This window comes from Pristiophorus japonicus, unplaced genomic scaffold, assembly GCF_044704955.1.
Source record: "Pristiophorus japonicus isolate sPriJap1 unplaced genomic scaffold, sPriJap1.hap1 HAP1_SCAFFOLD_45, whole genome shotgun sequence".
Taxonomy (NCBI): domain Eukaryota; kingdom Metazoa; phylum Chordata; class Chondrichthyes; family Pristiophoridae; genus Pristiophorus; species Pristiophorus japonicus.
In genome coordinates this window covers 3,763,341-3,780,229 of record NW_027254352.1, presented here as the reverse complement: position 1 = coordinate 3,780,229, position 16,889 = coordinate 3,763,341, and the positions used below count along the sequence as shown (strand labels likewise).

The 16,889-nt window shown below is 44.2% G+C and overlaps 7 non-coding genes across 7 annotated transcripts; all 7 read right to left on the bottom strand.

The window, feature by feature from the left end:
- Positions 1-1,870: 1,870 nt before the first annotated feature.
- On the bottom strand, positions 1,871-1,944 carry trnai-aau (transfer RNA isoleucine (anticodon AAU)). The gene has a single exon. It is a non-coding gene; the product is annotated as a tRNA-Ile (tRNA).
- Positions 1,945-4,149: 2,205 nt separating this feature from the next.
- On the bottom strand, positions 4,150-4,223 carry trnai-aau (transfer RNA isoleucine (anticodon AAU)). The gene has a single exon. It is a non-coding gene; the product is annotated as a tRNA-Ile (tRNA).
- Positions 4,224-6,429: 2,206 nt separating this feature from the next.
- trnai-aau (transfer RNA isoleucine (anticodon AAU)) lies at positions 6,430-6,503 on the bottom strand. Its single transcript has one exon. It is a non-coding gene; the product is annotated as a tRNA-Ile (tRNA).
- A 2,206-nt stretch (positions 6,504-8,709) lies between these two features.
- On the bottom strand, positions 8,710-8,783 carry trnai-aau (transfer RNA isoleucine (anticodon AAU)). Its single transcript has one exon. It is a non-coding gene; the product is annotated as a tRNA-Ile (tRNA).
- Positions 8,784-10,989: 2,206 nt separating this feature from the next.
- Positions 10,990-11,063, bottom strand: trnai-aau (transfer RNA isoleucine (anticodon AAU)). Its single transcript has one exon. It is a non-coding gene; the product is annotated as a tRNA-Ile (tRNA).
- A 2,203-nt stretch (positions 11,064-13,266) lies between these two features.
- On the bottom strand, positions 13,267-13,340 carry trnai-aau (transfer RNA isoleucine (anticodon AAU)). The gene has a single exon. It is a non-coding gene; the product is annotated as a tRNA-Ile (tRNA).
- A 2,204-nt stretch (positions 13,341-15,544) lies between these two features.
- trnai-aau (transfer RNA isoleucine (anticodon AAU)) lies at positions 15,545-15,618 on the bottom strand. Its single transcript has one exon. It is a non-coding gene; the product is annotated as a tRNA-Ile (tRNA).
- Positions 15,619-16,889: the final 1,271 nt, after the last annotated feature.

Genomic DNA, 16,889 nt, shown 5'->3' with positions numbered 1-16,889 from the left:
AGCCAATCTTTTCCCAACTGAACTATTTCGGTCTGACAGTGAACGAAGCAAAGTTTTCTCACACCTTTTTGAAAGAAAACCTGACCCCGGAAGGAATTGCCCCACCCACTCTGTCCTCGTTTCGGGGCAATGGGTCCCAAACACATCTCAGAGCTCAGGTTGTTTCAATGTAAAGGATAATGATACCGAAAATCTTAATGCTCATGTTCCGTTATCAGTGCCCACGATCCAGGCAATGGTCTTGTACACGTTGCTAAGTTCAAAATGTGTATTTTTTCGCACTGGCAATGAATTAACTGATATCTGTGCTGTGATCAACTAGGTTACTTCGGGTGATGTCGTGCAAGAACGTAATGGAAGCCTAATTATAACGGTGATTGTTCTCACACTGCAGTTAAATGTTGGCAAATTTACAGTGTCAATCAGCAATTCAATTCCACATGTTGATTTAATGTTCTGCTGAAGTGTTCATAAAGAAACAAAGCTTGCACAACAGGCTCGATCTCACCGTCTTGAAGACACAGTGAAATATACTGGAGAGTTTATAACTGTTTGAGAACATAAAATGTCAGTAAAATATCCCGTTCTTTTCTCGACACTGATGGGCTCTGAAAGGGAGACCGGTCGAAGTCCCACATAGCCGCACTGACCCCGAGGCAAGGTGAAATTCTAACAGGTTCAGTCCAGAGCAGTGCTATGCTGAAGAGAGATAAGTGTCGCGAATAAAGGAGAGACTTAACAATACTGATGTTGAATATCGGTTAGATCAATCACTCCATGAATTCACTGCTGGGAAATTCAGAGCTTGTAAATTGCCTGTGAACGCTAAACATCGACATACAGTGAGCCAATGTGCAATATAGGAGGGGCCCAGGACAAATGAATGCACGGGATAAGTTATCAGTGGCCATGGCCCAGGCATTCACTGATTCCAGTCTTGCAGACGTTGCTAAGTTTAAAATGCTGAATATTTCCACACTGGCAATGCATTGACAGATGGTAAGCTAGAGTGATGTGCCGCAAAAATGTACACGGAAGGCTAAAGTTAGCCATGATTGGCAACATTTACGGTGTCAATCAGCACTAGTTGAGCGAGATCTCCTCATTTACTGCTGACTTTGAAACGGAAGGCACAGAAGTGTGTGCTGTATCACTACAACGAATGATGCGCTGCTGATGGTTGGGGCAGCAAGAGTGCAGTGAGCTGTGAATTTGTTCAGGAACAGCCTTGCAGGTCAAACGGCCGAAAATACAATGTTCCCTGACCGGGAATCGAACCCGGGCCGCAGCTGTGAAATCGCCGAAACCTAACCACGAAACCACCAGGGAAGCTGCTACACATTTGCTTGCCAACAAGCAGACCAACACAGTCTTTCCTGCTTGCTCCTTCCAAAGTCTCACCACTTTCGCGCCAGGTAAAACTGTTCGGAGCAAATGGCATTTTTTGTGGAGAACACCAAAGATATGTCCGCGCATCCGCAGCATCACGTGCGGGTAGGCATCCACTGAAATCTATTTCATTCTGTCCTTTTCTCGGGATTTTTCACTCTCGGTGCCGGGTGAACATTTCATTTAGTGTTTTTGTCCTGAACTGCAGTCTTTTGCCCATCTCCAGGCGACAGAACCGTTCTGGCTGTCTGTTCCTACTTTTGAGCATTTACGGGAACAGGCCTCCGGTTCATCGTTTATCACCAAACCAAGAAACAGAAATAAACAGAAAGATGTGCCTCTCAACCCCGTCGGCAAGTAGCAATGACTGTTATTCCAAATAATTCCCAACCCTTGGGATTCTGTGTGGATTTGTTTCATTATAAAGATTTGATTTTCAACGTGACTAAAAACCGAATAAAAATTATGAAAAACACTGGAATGGCCCGTACGGGGATCGAACCCGCGACCTTGGCGTTATTAGCACCACGCTCTAACCAACTGAGCTAACCGTCCACAAGTTGTGTTAACGTTGCGTGAAAGCTCACTCTGCGGGGATTGTGTTTCCAACTCACACTGGATGACAGATTTACTGCATAAACATTGAACGCATCACATCGCTTAAACATTGTTCACTGTTCATCTACAACACTGCGCAGAGTGTAAATAGAACGTAACAGAACGTAACAGCTTAATCTAAAAAAAATTCATGTTGAAAATTATTATCACGCAACCGCTGAACAGCCCACTGTCCCGATATAAAATCAGCCACTACCCTTAGAATGAAGGGAACGCGAAATAACCAAAAATTGCTGAAACACGGGATTGAGCCATGAACAATCTGGATCTTCAGCCAAACTTTTCCCAACTGAACTATTTCGGTCTGACAGTGAACGAAGCAAAGTTTTCTCACACCTTTTTGAAAGAAAACCTGACCCCGGAAGGAATTGCCCCACCCACTCTGTCCTCGTTTCGGGGCAATGGGTCCCAAACACATCTCAGAGCTCAGGTTGTTTCAATGTAAAGGATAATGATACCGAAAATCTTAATGCTCATGTTCCGTTATCAGTGCCCACGATCCAGGCAATGGTCTTGTACACGTTGCTAAGTTCAAAATGTGTATTTTTTCGCACTGGCAATGAATTAACTGATATCTGTGCTGTGATCAACTAGGTTACTTAGGGTGATGTCGTGCAAGAACTTAATGCAAGCCTAATTAGAATGGTGATTGTTCTCACACTGCAGTTAAATGTTGGCAAATTTAGAGTGTCAATCAGCAATTCAATTCCACATGTTGATTTAATGTTCTGCTGAAGTGTTCATAAAGAAACAAAGCTTGCACAACAGGCTCGATCTCACCGTCTTGAAGACACAGTGAAATATACTGGAGAGTTTATAACTGTTTGAGAACATAAAATGTCAGTAAAATATCCCGTTCTTTTCTCGACACTGATGGGCTCTGAAAGGGAGACCGGTCGAAGTCCCACATAGCCGCACTGACCCCGAGGCAAGGTGAAATTCTAACAGGTTCAGTCCATAGCAGTGCTATGCTGAAGAGAGATAAGTGTCGCGAATAAAGGAGAGACTTAACAATACTGATGTTGAATATCGGTTAGATCAATCACTCCATGAATTCACTGCTGGGAAATTCTGAGCTTGTAAATTGCCTGTGAACGCTAAACATAGACACACAGTGAGCCAATGTGCAATATAGGAGGGGCCCAGGACAAATGAATGCACGGGATAAGTTATCAGTGGCCATGGCCCAGGCATTCACTGATTCCAGTCTTGCAGACGTTGCTAAGTTTAAAATGCTGAATATTTCCACACTGGCAATGCATTGACAGATGGTAAGCTAGAGTGATGTGCCGCAAAAATGTACACGGAAGGCTAAAGTTAGCCATGATTGGCAACATTTACGGTGTCAATCAGCACTAGTTGAGCGAGATCTCCTCATTTACTGCTGACTTTGAAACGGAAGGCACAGAGGTGTGTGCTGTATCACTACAACGAATGATGCGCTGCTGATGGTTGGGGCAGCAAGAGTGCAGTGAGCTGTGAATTTGTTCAGGAACAGCCTTGCAGGTCAAACGGCCGAAAATACAATGTTCCCTGACCGGGAATCGAACCCGGGCCGCAGCTGTGAAATCGCCGAAACCTAACCACGAAACCACCAGGGAAGCTGCTACACATTTGCTTGCCAACAAGCAGACCAACACAGTCTTTCCTGCTTGCTCCTTCCAAAGTCTCACCACTTTCGCGCCAGGTAAAACTGTTCGGAGCAAATGGCATTTTTTGTGGAGAACACCAAAGATATGTCCGCGCATCCGCAGCATCACGTGCGGGTAGGCATCCACTGAAATCTATTTCATTCTGTCCTTTTCTCGGGATTTTTCACTCTCGGTGCCGGGTGAACATTTCATTTAGTGTTTTTGTCCTGAACTGCAGTCTTTTGCCCATCTCCAGGCGACAGAACCGTTCTGGCTGTCTGTTCCTACTTTTGAGCATTTACGGGAACAGGCCTCCGGTTCATCGTTTATCACCAAACCAAGAAACAGAAATAAACAGAAAGATGTGCCTCTCAACCCCGTCGGCAAGTAGCAATGACTGTTATTCCAAATAATTCCCAACCCTTGGGATTCTGTGTGGATTTGTTTCATTATAAAGATTTGATTTTCAACGTGACTAAAAACCGAATAAAAATTATGAAAAACACTGGAATGGCCCGTACGGGGATCGAACCCGCGACCTTGGCGTTATTAGCACCACGCTCTAACCAACTGAGCTAACCGGCCACAAGTTGTGTTAACGTTGCGTGAAAGCTCACTCTGCGGGGATTGTGTTTCCAAATCACACTGGATGACAGATTTACTGCATAAACATTGAACGCATCACATCGCTTAAACATTGTTCACTGTTCATCTACAACACTGCGCAGAGTGTAAATAGAACGTAACAGAACGTAACAGCTTAATCTAAAAACAATTCATGTTGAAAATTATTATCACGCAACCGCTGAACAGCCCACTGTCCCGATATAAAATCAGCCACTACCCTTAGAATGAAGGGAACGCGAAATAACCAAAAATGGCTGAAACACGGGATTGAGCCATGAACCATCTGGATCTTCAGTCAAACGCCTTCCCAACTGAACTATTTCGGTCTGACAGTGAACGAAGCAAAGTTTTCTCACACCTTTTTGAAAGAAAACCTGACCCCGGAAGGAATTGCCCCACCCACTCTGTCCTCGTTTCGGGGCAATGGGTCCCAAACACATCTCAGAGCTCAGGTTGTGTCAATGTAAATTATAATGATACCGAAAATCTTAATGCTCATGTTCCGTTATCAGTGCCCACGATCCAGGCAACGGTCTTGTACACGTTGCTAAGTTCAAAATGTGTATTTTTTCGCACTGGCAATGAATTAACTGATATCTGTGCTGTGATCAACTAGGTTACTTAGGGTGATGTCGTGCAAGAACGTAATGGAAGCCTAATTATAATGGTGATTGTTCTCACACTGCAGTTAAATGTTGGCAAATTTACAGTGTCAATCAGCAATTCAATTCCACATGTTGATTTAATGTTCTGCTGAAGTGTTCATAAAGAAACAAAGCTTGCACAACAGGCTCGATCTCACCGTCTTGAAGACACAGGGAAATATACTGGAGAGTTTATAACTGTTTGAGAACATAAAATGTCAGTAAAATATCCCGTTCTTTTCTCGACACTGATGGGCTCTGAAAGGGAGACCGGTCGAAGTCCCACATAGCCGCACTGACCCCGAGGCAAGGTGAAATTCTAACAGGTTCAGTCCATAGCAGTGCTAGGCTGAAGAGAGATAAGTGTCGCGAATAAAGGAGAGACTTAACAATACTGATGTTGAATATCGGTTAGATCAATCACTCCATGAATTCACTGCTGGGAAATTCAGAGCTTGTAAATTGCCTGTGAACGCTAAACATAGACACACAGTGAGCCAATGTGCAATATAGGAGGGGCCCAGGCCAAATGAATGCTCGGGATAAGTTATCAGTGGCCATGGCCCAGGCATTCACTGATTCCAGTCTTGCAGACGTTGCTAAGTTTAAAATGCTGAATATTTCCACACTTGCAATGCATTGACAGATGGTAAGCTGGAGTGATGTGCCGCAAAAATGTACACGGAAGGCTAAAGTTAGCCATGATTGGCAACATTTACGGTGTCAATCAGCACTAGTTGAGCGAGATCTCCTCATTTGCTGCTGACTTTGAAACGGAAGGCACAGAAGTGTGTGCTGCATCACTACAACGAATGATGCGCTGCTGATGGTTGGGGCAGCAAGAGTGCAGGGAGCTGTGAATTTGTTCAGGAACAGCCTTGCAGGTCAAACGGCCGAAAATACAATGTTCCCTGACCGGGAATCGAACCCGGGCCGCAGCGGTGAAATCGCCGAAACCTAACCACGAAACCACCAGGGAAGCTGCTACACATTTGCTTGCCAACAAGCAGACCAACACAGTCTTTCCTGCTTGCTCCTTCCAAAGTCTCACCACTTTCGCGCCAGGTAAAACTGTTCGTAGCAAATGGCATTTTTTGTGGAGAACACCAAAGATATGTCCGCGCATCCGCAGCATCACGTGCGGGTAGGCATCCACTGAAATCTATTTCATTCTGTTCTTTTCTCGGGATTTTTCACTCTCGGTGCCGGGTGAACATTTCATTTAGTGTTTTTGTCCTGAACTGCAGTCTTTTGCCCATCTCCAGGCGACAGAACCGTTCTGGCTGTCTGTTCCTACTTTTGAGCATTTACGGGAACAGGCCTCCCGTTCATCGTTTATCAGCAAACCAAGAAACAGAAATAAACAGAAAGATGTGCCTCTCAACCCCGTCGGCAAGTAGCAATGACTGTTATTCCAAATAATTCCCAACCCTTGGGATTCTGTGTGGATTTGTTTCATTATAAAGATTTGATTTTCAACGTGACTAAAAACCGAATAAAAATTATGAAAAACACTGGAATGGCCCGTACGGGGATCGAACCCGCGACCTTGGCGTTATTAGCACCACGCTCTAACCAACTGAGCTAACCGGCCACAAGTTGTGTTAACGTTGCGTGAAAGCTCACTCTGCGGGGATTGTGTTTCCAACTCACACTGGATGACAGATTTACTGCATAAACATTGAACGCATCACATCGCTTAAACATTGTTCACTGTTCATCTACAACACTGCGCAGAGTGTAAATAGAACGTAACAGAACGTAACAGCTTAATCTAAAAACAATTCATGTTGAAAATTATTATCACGCAACCGCTGAACAGCCCACTGTCCCGATATAAAATCAGCCACTACCCTTAGAATGAAGGGAACGCGAAATAACCAAAAATTGCTGAAACACGGGATTGAGCCATGAACCATCTGGATCTTCAGTCAAACGCCTTCCCAACTGAACTATTTCGGTCTGACAGTGAACGAAGCAAAGTTTTCTCACACCTTTTTGAAAGAAAACCTGACCCCGGAAGGAATTGCCCCACCCACTCTGTCCTCGTTTCGGGGCAATGGGTCCCAAACTCATCTCAGAGCTCAGGTTGTGTCAATGTAAAGTATAATGATACCGAAAATCTTAATGCTCATGTTCCGTTATCAGTGCCCACGATCCAGGCAATGGTCTTGTACACGTTGCTAAGTTCAAAATGTGTATTTTTTCGCACTGGCAATGAATTAACTGATATCTGTGCTGTGATCAACTAGGTTACTTAGGGTGATGTCGTGCAAGAACGTAATGGAAGCCTAATTATAATGGTGATTGTTCTCACACTGCAGTTAAATGTTGGCAAATTTACAGTGTCAATCAGCAATTCAATTCCACATGTTGATTTAATGTTCTGCTGAAGTGTTCATAAAGAAACAAAGCTTGCACAACAGGCTCGATCTCACCGTCTTGAAGACACAGTGAAATATACTGGAGAGTTTATAACTGTTTGAGAACATAAAATGTCAGTAAAATATCCCGTTCTTTTCTCGACACTGATGGGCTCTGAAAGGGAGACCGGTCGAAGTCCCACATAGCCGCACTGACCCCGAGGCAAGGTGAAATTCTAACAGGTTCAGTCCATAGCAGTGCTATGCTGAAGAGAGATAAGTGTCGCGAATAAAGGAGAGACTTAACAATACTGATGTTGAATATCGGTTAGATCAATCACTCCATGAATTCACTGCTGGGAAATTCAGAGCTTGTAAATTGCCTGTGAACGCTAAACATCGACACACAGTGAGCCAATGTGCAATATAGCAGGGGCCCAGGACAAATGAATGCACGGGATAAGTTATCAGTGGCCATGGCCCAGGCATTCACTGATTCCAGTCTTGCAGACGTTGCTAAGTTTAAAATGCTGAATATTTCCACACTGGCAATGCATTGACAGATGGTAAGCTGGAGTGATGTGCCGCAAAAATGTACACGGAAGGCTAAAGTTAGCCATGATTGGCAACATTTACGGTGTCAATCAGCACTAGTTGAGCGAGATCTCCTCATTTGCTGCTGACTTTGAAACGGAAGGCACAGAAGTGTGTGCTGCATCACTACAACGAATGATGCGCTGCTGATGGTTGGGGCAGCAAGAGTGCAGGGAGCTGTGAATTTGTTCAGGAACAGCCTTGCAGGTCAAACGGCCGAAAATACAATGTTCCCTGACCGGGAATCGAACCCGGGCCGCAGCGGTGAAAGCGCCAAAACCTAACCACTAAACCACCAGGGAAGCTGCTACACATTTGCTTGCCAACAAGCAGACCAACACAGTCTTTTCTGCTTGCTCCTTCCAAAGTCTCACCACTTTCGCGCCAGGTAAAACTGTTCGGAGCAAATGGCATTTTTTGTGGAGAACACCAAAGATATGTCCGCGCATCCGCAGCATCACGTGCGGGTAGGCATCCACTGAAATCTATTTCATTCTGCCCTTTTCTCGGGATTTTTCACTCTCGGTGCCGGGTGAACATTTCATTTAGTGTTTTTGTCCTGAACTGCAGTCTTTTGCCCATCTCCAGGCGACAGAACCGTTCTGGCTGTCTGTTCCTACTTTTGAGCATTTACGGGAACAGGCCTCCGGTTCATCGTTTATCAGCAAACCAAGAAACAGAAATAAACAGAAAGATGTGCCTCTCAACCCCGTCGGCAAGTAGCAATGACTGTTATTCCAAATAATTCACAACCCTTGGGATTCTGTGTGGATTTGTTTCATTATAAAGATTTGATTTTCAACGTGACTAAAAACCGAATAAAAATTATGAAAAACACTGGAATGGCCCGTACGGGGATCGAACCCGCGACCTTGGCGTTATTAGCACCACGCTCTAACCAACTGAGCTAACCGGCCACAAGTTGCGTTAACGTTGCGTGAAAGCTCACTCTGCGGGGATTGTGTTTCCAACTCACACTGGATGACAGATTTACTGCATAAACATTGAACGCATCACATCGCTTAAACATTGTTCACTGTTCATCTACAACACTGCGCAGAGTGTAAATAGAACGTAACAGAACGTAACAGCTTAATCTAAAAACAATTCATGTTGAAAATTATTATCACGCAACCGCTGAACAGCCCACTGTCCCGATATAAAATCAGCCACTACCCTTAGAATGAAGGGAACGCGAAATAACCAAAAATTGCTGAAACACGGGATTGAGCCATGAACCATCTGGATCTTCAGTCAAACGCCTTCCCAACTGAACTATTTCGGTCTGAAAGTGAACGAAGCAAAGTTTTCTCACACCTTTTTGAAAGAAAACCTGACCCCGGAAGGAATTGTCCCACCCACTCTGTCCTCGTTTCGGGGCAATGGGTCCCAAACACATCTCAGAGCTCAGGTTGTGTCAATGTAAAGTATAATGATACCGAAAATCTTAATGCTCATGTTCCGTTATCAGTGCCCACGATCCAGGCAATGGTCTTGTACACGTTGCTAAGTTCAAAATGTGTATTTTTTCGCACTGGCAATGAATTAACTGATATCTGTGCTGTGATCAACTAGGTTACTTAGGGTGATGTCGTGCAAGAACGTAATGGAAGCCTAATTATAACGGTGATTGTTCTCATACTGCAGTTAAATGTTGGCAAATTTACAGTGTCAATTAGCAATTCAATTCCACATGTTGATTTAATGTTCTGCTGAAGTGTTCATAAAGAAACAAAGCTTGCACAACAGTCTCGATCTCACCGTCTTGAAGACACAGTGAAATATACTGGAGAGTTTATAACTGTTTGAGAACATAAAATGTCAGTAAAATATCCCGTTCTTTTCTCGACACTGATGGGCTGTGAAAGGGAGACCGGCCGAAGTCCCACATAGCCGCACTGACCCCGAGGCAAGGTGAAATTCTAACAGGTTCAGTCCATAGCAGTGCTATGCTGAAGAGAGATAAGTGTCGCGAATAAAGGAGAGACTTAACAATACTGATGTTGAATATCGGTTAGATCAATCACTCCATGAATTCACTGCTGGGAAATTCAGAGCTTGTAAATTGCCTGTGAACGCTAAACATAGACACACAGTGAGCCAATGTGCAATATAGGAGGGGCCCAGGCCAAATGAATGCACGGGATAAGTTATCAGTGGCCATGGCCCAGGCATTCACTGATTCCAGTCTTGCAGACGTTGCTAAGTTTAAAATGCTGAATATTTCCACACTGGCAATGCATTGACAGATGGTAAGCTAGAGTGATGTGCCGCAAAAATGTACACGGAAGGCTAAAGTTAGCCATGATTGGCAACATTTACGGTGTCAATCAGCACTATATGAGCGAGATCTCCTCATTTACTGCTGACTTTGAAACGGAAGGCACAGAAGTGTGTGCTGTATCACTACAACGAATGATGCGCTGCTGATGGTTGGGGCAGCAAGAGTGCAGTGAGCTGTGAATTTGTTCAGGAACAGCCTTGCAGGTCAAACGGCCGAAAATACAATGTTCCTTGACCGTGAATCGAACCCGGGCCGCAGCGGTGAAATCGCCAAAACCTAACCACGAAACCACCAGGGAAGCTGCTACACATTTGCTTGCCAACAAGCAGACCAACACAGTCTTTCCTGCTTGCTCCTTCCAAAGTCTCACCACTTTCGCGGCAGGTAAAACTGTTCGTAGCAAATGGCATTTTTTGTGGAGAACACCAAAGATATGTCCGCGCATCCGCAGCATCACGTGCGGGTAGGCATCCACTGAAATCTATTTCATTCTGTCCTTTTCTCGGGATTTTTCACTCTCGGTGCCGGGTGAACATTTCATTTAGTGTTTTTGTCCTGAACTGCAGTCTTTTGCACATCTCCAGGCGACAGAACCGATCTGGCTGTCTGTTCCTACTTTTGAGCATTTACGGGAACAGGCCTCCGGTTCATCGTTTATCAGCAAACCAAGAAACAGAAATAAACAGAAAGATGTGCCTCTCAACCCCGTCGGCAAGTAGCAATGACTGTTATTCCAAATAATTCCCAACCCTTGGGATTCTGTGTGGATTTGTTTCATTATAAAGATTTGATTTTCAACGTGACTAAAAACCGAATAAAAATTATGTAAAACACTGGAATGGCCCGTACGGGGATCGAACCCGCGACCTTGGCGTTATTAGCACCACGCTCTAACCAACTGAGCTAACCGGCCACAAGTTGTGTTAACATTGCGTGAAAGCTCACTCTGCGGGGATTGTGTTTTAACTCACACTGGATGACAGATTTACTGCATAAACATTGAACGCATCACATCGCTTAAACATTGTTCACTGTTCATCTACAACACTGCGCAGAGTGTAAATAGAACGTAACAGAACGTAACAGCTTAATCTAAAAAAAATTCATGTTGGAAATTATTATCACGCAACCGCTGAACAGCCCACTGTCCCGATATAAAATCAGCCACTACCCTTAGAATGAAGCGAACGCGAAATAACCAAAAATTGCTGAAACACGGGATTGAGCCATGAACAATCTGGATCTTCAGTCAAACTTTTCCCAACTGAACTATTTCGGTCTGACAGTGAACGAAGCAAAGTTTTCTCACACCTTTTTGAAAGAAAACCTGACCCCGGAAGGAATTGCCCCACCCACTCTGTCCTCGTTTCGGGGCAATGGGTCCCAAACACATCTCAGAGCTCAGGTTGTGTCAATGTAAAGTATAATGATACCGAAAATCTTAATGCTCATGTTCCGTTATCAGTGCCCACGATCCAGGCAATGGTCTTGTACACGTTGCTAAGTTCAAAATGTGTATTTTTTCGCACTGGCAATGAATTAACTGATATCTATGCTGTGATCAACTAGGTTACTTAGGGTGATGTCGTGCAAGAACGTAATGGAAGCCTAATTATAACGGTGATTGTTCTCACACTGCAGTTAAATGTTGGCAAATTTACAGTGTCAATCAGCAATTCAATTCCACATGTTGATTTAATGTTCTGCTGAAGTGTTCATAAAGAAACAAAGCTTGCACAACAGGCTCGATCTCACCGTCTTGAAGACACAGGGAAATATACTGGAGAGTTTATAACTGTTTGAGAACATAAAATGTCAGTAAAATATCCCGTTCTTTTCTCGACACTGATGGGCTGTGAAAGGGAGACCGGTCGAAGTCCCACATAGCCGCACTGACCCCGAGGCAAGGTGAAATTCTAACAGGTTCAGTCCATAGCAGTGCTATGCTGAAGAGAGATAAGTGTCGCGAATAAAGGAGAGACTTAACAATACTGATGTTGAATATCGGTTAGATCAATCACTCCATGAATTCACTGCTGGGAAATTCAGAGCTTGTAAATTGCCTGTGAACGCAAAACATAGACACACAGTGAGCCAATGTGCAATATAGGAGTGGCCCAGGCCAAATGAATGCTCGGGATAAGTTATCAGTGGCCATGGCCCAGGCATTCACTGATTCCAGTCTTGCAGACGTTGCTAAGTTTAAAATGCTGAATATTTCCACACTGGGAATGCATTGACAGATGGTAAGCTAGAGTGATGTGCCGCAAAAATGTACACGGAAGGCTAAAGTTTGCCATGATTGGCAACATTTACGGTGTCAATCAGCACTAGTTGAGCGAGATCTCCTCATTTACTGCTGACTTTGAAACGGAAGGCACAGAAGTGTGTGCTGTATCGCTACAACGAATGATGCGCTGCTGATGTTAGGGGCAGCAAGAATGCAGTGAGCTGTGAATTTGTTCAGGAACAGCCTTGCAGGTCAAACGGCCGAATATACAATGTTCCCTGACCGGAAATCGAACCCGGGCCGCAGCGGTGAAATCGCCGAAACCGAACCACTAAACCACCAGGGAAGCTGCTACACATTTGCTTGCCAACAAGCAGACCAACACAGTCTTTCCTGTTTGCTCCTTCCAAAGTCTCACCACTTTCGCGCCAGGTAAAACTGTTCGTAGCAAATGGCATTTTTTTGGAGAACACCAAAGATATGTCCGCGCATCCGCAGCATCACGTGCGGGTAGGCATCCACTGAAATCTATTTCATTCTGTCCTTTTCTCGGGATTTTTCACTCTCGGTGCCGGGTGAACATTTCATTTAGTGTTTTTGTCCTGAACTGCAGTCTTTTGCACATCTCCAGGCGACAGAACCGTTCTGGCTGTCTGTTCCTACTTTTGAGCATTTACGGGAACAGGCCTCCGGTTCATCGTTTATCAGCAAACCAAGAAACAGAAATAAACAGAAAGATGTGCCTCTCAACCCCGTCGGCAAGTAGCAATGACTGTTATTCCAAATAATTCCCAACCCTTGGGATTCTGTGTGGATTTGTTTCATTATAAAGATTTGATTTTCAACGTGACTAAAAACCGAATAAAAATTATGAAAAACACTGGAATGGCCCGTACGGGGATCGAACCCGCGACCTTGGCGTTATTAGCACCACGCTCTAACCAACTGAGCTAACCGGCCACAAGTTGTGTTAACATTGCGTGAAAGCTCACTCTGCGGGGATTGTGTTTCCAACTCACACTGGATGACAGATTTACTGCATAAACATTGAACGCATCACATCGCTTAAACATTGTTCACTGTTCATCTACAACACTGCGCAGAGTGTAAATAGAACGTAACAGAACGTAACAGCTTAATCTAAAAAAAATTCATGTTGGAAATTATTATCACGCAACCGCTGAACAGCCCACTGTCCCGATATAAAATCAGCCACTACCCTTAGAATGAAGGGAACGCGAAATAACCAAAAATTGCTGAAACACGGGATTGAGCCATGAACAATCTGGATCTTCAGTCAAACTTTTCCCAACTGAACTATTTCGGTCTGACAGTGAACGAAGCAAAGTTTTCTCACACCTTTTTGAAAGAAAACCTGACCCCGGAAGGAATTGCCCCACCCACTCTGTCCTCGTTTCGGGGCAATGGGTCCCAAACACATCTCAGAGCTCAGGTTGTGTCAATGTAAAGTATAATGATAACGAAAATCTTAATGCTCATGTTCCGTTATCAGTGCCCACGATCCAGGCAATGGTCTTGTACACGTTGCTAAGTTCAAAATGTGTATTTTTTCGCACTGGCAATGAATTAACTGATATCTGTGCTGTGATCAACTAGGTTACTTAGGGTGATGTCGTGCAAGAACGTAATGGAAGCCTAATTATAACGGTGATTGTTCTCACACTGCAGTTAAATGTTGGCAAATTTACAGTGTCAATCAGCAATTCAATTCCACATGTTGATTTAATGTTCTGCTGAAGTGTTCATAAAGAAACAAAGCTTGCACAACAGTCTCGATCTCACCGTCTTGAAGACACAGTGAAATATACTGGAGAGTTTATAACTGTTTGAGAACATAAAATGTCAGTAAAATATCCCGTTCTTTTCTCGACACTGATGGGCTGTGAAAGGGAGACCGGCCGAAGTCCCACATAGCCGCACTGACCCCGAGGCAAGGTGAAATTCTAACAGGTTCAGTCCATAGCAGTGCTATGCTGAAGAGAGATAAGTGTCGCGAATAAAGGAGAGACTTAACAATACTGATGTTGAATATCGGTTAGATCAATCACTCCATGAATTCACTGCTGGGAAATTCAGAGCTTGTAAATTGCCTGTGAACGCTAAACATAGACACACAGTGAGCCAATGTGCAATATAGGAGGGGCCCAGGCCAAATGAATGCACGGGATAAGTTATCAGTGGCCATGGCCCAGGCATTCACTGATTCCAGTCTTGCAGACGTTGCTAAGTTTAAAATGCTGAATATTTCCACACTGGCAATGCATTGACAGATGGTAAGCTAGAGTGATGTGCCGCAAAAATGTACACGGAAGGCTAAAGTTAGCCATGATTGGCAACATTTACGGTGTCAATCAGCACTATATGAGCGAGATCTCCTCATTTACTGCTGACTTTGAAACGGAAGGCACAGAAGTGTGTGCTGTATCACTACAACGAATGATGCGCTGCTGATGGTTGGGGCAGCAAGAGTGCAGTGAGCTGTGAATTTGTTCAGGAACAGCCTTGCAGGTCAAACGGCCGAAAATACAATGTTCCTTGACCGGGAATCGAACCCGGGCCGCAGCGGTGAAATCGCCAAAACCTAACCACGAAACCACCAGGGAAGCTGCTACACATTTGCTTGCCAACAAGCAGACCAACACAGTCTTTCCTGTTTGCTCCTTCCAAAGTCTCACCACTTTCGCGCCAGGTAAAACTGTTCGTAGCAAATGGCATTTTTTTGGAGAACACCAAAGATATGTCCGCGCATCCGCAGCATCACGTGCGGGTAGGCATCCACTGAAATCTATTTCATTCTGTCCTTTTCTCGGGATTTTTCACTCTCGGTGCCGGGTGAACATTTCATTTAGTGTTTTTGTCCTGAACTGCAGTCTTTTGCACATCTCCAGGCGACAGAACCGTTCTGGCTGTCTGTTCCTACTTTTGAGCATTTACGGGAACAGGCCTCCGGTTCATCGTTTATCAGCAAACCAAGAAACAGAAATAAACAGAAAGATGTGCCTCTCAACCCCGTCGGCAAGTAGCAATGACTGTTATTCCAAATAATTCCCAACCCTTGGGATTCTGTGTGGATTTGTTTCATTATAAAGATTTGATTTTCAACGTGACTAAAAACCGAATAAAAATTATGAAAAACACTGGAATGGCCCGTACGGGGATCGAACCCGCGACCTTGGCGTTATTAGCACCACGCTCTAACCAACTGAGCTAACCGGCCACAAGTTGTGTTAACATTGCGTGAAAGCTCACTCTGCGGGGATTGTGTTTCCAAATCACACTGGATGACAGATTTACTGCATAAACATTGAACGCATCACATCGCTTAAACATTGTTCACTGTTCATCTACAACACTGCGCAGAGTGTAAATAGAACGTAACAGAACGTAACAGCTTAATCTAAAAAAAATTCATGTTGGAAATTATTATCACGCAACCGCTGAACAGCCCACTGTCCCGATATAAAATCAGCCACTACCCTTAGAATGAAGGGAACGCGAAATAACCAAAAATTGCTGAAACACGGGATTGAGCCATGAACAATCTGGATCTTCAGTCAAACTTTTCCCAACTGAACTATTTCGGTCTGACAGTGAACGAAGCAAAGTTTTCTCACACCTTTTTGAAAGAAAACCTGACCCCGGAAGGAATTGCCCCACCCACTCTGTCCTCGTTTCGGGGCAATGGGTCCCAAACACATCTCAGAGCTCAGGTTGTGTCAATGTAAAGTATAATGATAACGAAAATCTTAATGCTCATGTTCCGTTATCAGTGCCCACGATCCAGGCAATGGTCTTGTACACGTTGCTAAGTTCAAAATGTGTATTTTTTCGCACTGGCAATGAATTAACTGATATCTGTGCTGTGATCAACTAGGTTACTTAGGGTGATGTCGTGCAAGAACGTAATGGAAGCCTAATTATAACGGTGATTGTTCTCACACTGCAGTTAAATGTTGGCAAATTTACAGTGTCAATCAGCAATTCAATTCCACATGTTGATTTAATGTTCTGCTGAAGTGTTCATAAAGAAACAAAGCTTGCACAACAGGCTCGATCTCACCGTCTTGAAGACACAGGGAAATATACTGGAGAGTTTATAACTGTTTGAGAACATAAAATGTCAGTAAAATATCCCGTTCTTTTCTCGACACTGATGGGCTGTGAAAGGGAGACCGGTCGAAGTCCCACATAGCCGCACTGACCCCGAGGCAAGGTGAAATTCTAACAGGTTCAGTCCATAGCAGTGCTATGCTGAAGAGAGATAAGTGTCGCGAATAAAGGAGAGACTTAACAATACTGATGTTGAATATCGGTTAGATCAATCACTCCATGAATTCACTGCTGGGAAATTCAGAGCTTGTAAATTGCCTGTGAACGCAAAACATAGACACACAGTGAGCCAATGTGCAATATAGGAGGGGCCCAGGCCAAATGAATGCTCGGGATAAGTTATCAGTGGCCATGGCCCAGGCATTCACTGATTCCAGT